Below are 2,500 nucleotides of genomic sequence, written 5' to 3' on the forward strand. Positions count from 1 at the left end.
TATCTCCGCCTCTTTGTCTTTATCTGCTGCCCGGCTGGCTGGCACTCCTTCCGGGGATTTGGGGCGGGCTCGAGTCTGTCCCGCTACGCTACCAGTCCTGTAAGGAACCGGTAATTAATGTGCACAATTGTGGACACTCAAACATGACCCACGATAAGCTAGGAGTATACACACACACACACATATATATGTGTGTGTGTACATATATGTATATATATGTACATATATATATATATATATATATATATATATAATGTATATATATATGTATATATATATATAATGTATATATATATGTATATATATATATATATGTATATATATATTTATATATATATGTATATATGTATATGTGTATATATATATATATATATATATATATATGTGTGTGTGTGTGTGTTATTTTAACCGAAAGTCCCTACATTTACCATAAAGGAACAACCGTATTCAGGGATTTAATTGAATACTCGATAATGAAACACATTAAATCAAAATTGCCGTGGGTCAGTTTCGGATCTCCGCAGTATTGCATTATCGATTCGCTAGGGATTTTTTTTTTTTTTTTTTTTTTTTTTTTTTTTATCAAATGTGAGTTTCAAGACAATAAAAGGTGAGAATCTCATAGCAAATGCATCATTCACTGAAACATTTGCAACGTCGAGACTGCAAAGGAGAATAATAAAGAATTATGTCTTTTCCGCCCTGCCTGTCTGTCCGAATCCTTTGCTCTGTCTGTCTGTCTGTCTGTCTGTCTGTCTCTTTGTTTTCAGCCGAACCTCTAGTTCCTTCTTTCCTTTTGTCTTCGGCGTCTCTCCATCGTTCTTGGTCTTCCCACTTTTGAACGATTTATTTCTCACTTTGTCTCCTTTTTTTGTTTTTGTATACCTGTGTCATTTTACATGGACTCCAGTACAAGTGTGTCTGTGTGTATCTATGTGTTTGTGTTTGTGTGTCTGTGTGTGTGTGTGTGCGTGTGTGTCTGTATATGTGTGTCTGTGTGTGTATATATATGTGTTTGTGTTTCTGTGTGTGTGTGTGTGTGTGTGTGCGTGCGTACATGTGTGCGTGCGCGCGCGTGTGTGTGTGTTTGCGTATGTGTGTATTTGCGTGTGTGTGTGTGTGTTTGTGTGTGCGTTTGTGTGTGTGTGCGTGTTTGTGTATGTATGTATGCATATGCGTGTACGTGTGTGTGCGTGTGTATGTGTGTGTGTGCATGTTTGTTAATGTATGTATGCATATACGTGTACATGTGTGTGTGTGTGTGTGTGTGTGTGTGTGTGTGTGCGTGCAAACACTCACTCATCTATCAGTAACCCTGAACATATACATTTGTATGTGTTTTCGACTACCTGTCATTGTGTCCGTCTAACAATTCTCCCTGCTTGTCCCTTCCCACCTGTCCGTCTGTCTGTCCGTCCGCCTGTCTGTCTGTCTGTCTGTGTCAGTGCACATGCGTGTGTGAATCAAGCCAACCTAACATTACCTTACCTTGAGCAGCGCCCAAGCCTAGGACAGAGCAAGCCAGTCCAGGTGAGGATGGGAGTGAAGGAGTACCAGGCTATGGACTCCCTTGACGCTCACTCCCGCCTAATGACGCGGAGTATTGGAGTTATAGAGCCGTGAAATGAACGTCATCAATGAAAACTTGTCCTCATTTAGCCCAGGGAGAACTGCTGAGGACATGCTATTAGCCAGGCAGACATGGGTTTTAGTCCCTTTCCTCTTGCCATTAACCTTTTGATTTTTTCCGTTCCTAATGATCTGTACGACGATTTTTTTCAGTGTCCTTGGGTACTATCAAGCACACGCACACATGTACACACACACACGTACACACAAATTCACACATATCCACTGTTTCATAGAATTGTCTTAGGGCGTGCAAAACGAGGGAGATGTGAAAGGTAAAGACTTTGTCTTGAAATTGTAGAATGACTTCCTAGAAAAGGCCAGCGATCCCGGGAAAATCCTCATGTTGGAAAAAGGTGACCAGCAGGTACCACAAGTACCAGTACTGCCGTCAGTCTCGTTCTTGATATCTTGCTCGTTCTCAGGATCCGCCTCCTCTGCTGAATAAAATCTCCAGGTGTTAGACAGAATGAAATATATAAAGAGAAAAGGTGACACACTGAAATGAGTCGATTTTTGAGGTAGCGGGTGGGTTTTTGAGGTAGTGGGTGGGTTTTTGAGGTAGTGGGTCGGTTTTTGAGGTAGTCGGTGGGTTTTTGAGGTAATGGGTTGCCTGTTTGGTTCCGGGGTTTAGTTCACTGCTATAAGAAGCCCTCCGGACAGAATGGCACAAGCTAGCATTTGGTAATTAATGCGATTGAAATGAACTATTACATAACCATTATGGTAAATGGTCCCCTATGTAGAGGAGAACATCCTGCCTCAGTGCAATCAAAAACAGGAACTCACCAACGTAGAAAACAATGCAATGACTAACCAGAATGAAATGACAAATTAAAATCGCAAAACAAACAAAAAATACATACATAAT

This window comes from Oratosquilla oratoria, chromosome 16, assembly GCF_046742065.1.
Source record: "Oratosquilla oratoria isolate Oo_2021 chromosome 16, ASM4674206v1, whole genome shotgun sequence".
Classification (NCBI taxonomy): Eukaryota; Metazoa; Arthropoda; class Malacostraca; order Stomatopoda; family Squillidae; genus Oratosquilla; species Oratosquilla oratoria.